We start from the raw sequence: 1,186 nt of genomic DNA on the forward strand, positions 1-1,186 counted from the left end.
AGATTCCAAGGTCTTAGATAGCAAATTCCCCTCATCAGTTTTAGGTGTGACTATAGTTTCACATTAATTGGGGAACATCTCCAAAGTGAGCTCTAAGTAGCTTGCATAACTTCCTACACATGTTATGGTTCCTAATAACATCCTCAGTAAAATCAAATTTCCATTAAAATCATAAGTTGCTACTCCAAATAGATTTGCTTTCTGTTTCTCAAGCTTATCTATCCTTCTCTAACCAACCTTAATCTGAAAGAATGAGACACTTTCAGGGCTTGAATCTTATACATATTAGTTCAAATAGTAATTTTATCTCTTTATAGGCAATGGAATGAATTCAGATCAAAACAGTAAGATCTTTCCTACAATAAATTATTACTGCAACAAATTAGCTTGCAAATAGAAATTTACTGGGCCCTCTAAAAGAATATCAAAGACTTCATCGAAACATCTTCATAAAAGTATCTCCTTTTCTTAAAAACAGCTTACAATTTCCTAATTACCATTGTCAACCTGAACATTGGTTAAAGAGACCACAAACTAGTGATAAGTGACATTCTACCCTGACTCAGGACATCTGGGTTACTCAGTTTCGTGGTCTCCAAATATTTAACCTGAGCATGAGAAAGGAAATTTAAATAGGATAGGTAAATGTCAGATCCAGGACATCTGGGTGTCCTTTACCACCATCAAGGTAGTGTCTGGGTTAAAGGCGCCTCAGTGGTCATAAACATAAGAATGCTCTTCATCAGCATTCTTAGCTCACTCAGGAAGAAAAGATCAGTTCAGGTTTTTGGCCCTTACTGGGGTTCAATTGATCTTAAATAATTATCACCATAAAATTCCTAGTTACCTAATTTCTTTAGTCCAGAGGTGTCTGCAATGGGCCACTTAATTAGTAAGAGTTCCACCTCACAAAACTCCTGCACAGGATTGATAAGAATTACGAGATTTTACAAAATCTTTCTTTGCATAATTACATAGTTTCTTTACACACACACACAAAATACTTCTACCAGTAATTCACTTAAACAGTAACTCCAAATAGCTTAGTTAACAATTTTAAATTTCATAAGTAAGAGCCAAATAATCCCAGCTAAAACTTTCCTTTAAACAGAGAAAACTTTTAAGTTCTCATTTCTCAAATTATAGTACTTAAAAAGAAATATTACAGAACAGGGTCATATAGAAT

The sequence above is a fragment of the Phascolarctos cinereus genome, unplaced genomic scaffold (genome assembly GCF_003287225.1).
Source record: "Phascolarctos cinereus isolate Bilbo 61053 unplaced genomic scaffold, phaCin_HiC Scaffold_8;HRSCAF=390, whole genome shotgun sequence".
NCBI lineage: Eukaryota > Metazoa > Chordata > Mammalia > Diprotodontia > Phascolarctidae > Phascolarctos > Phascolarctos cinereus.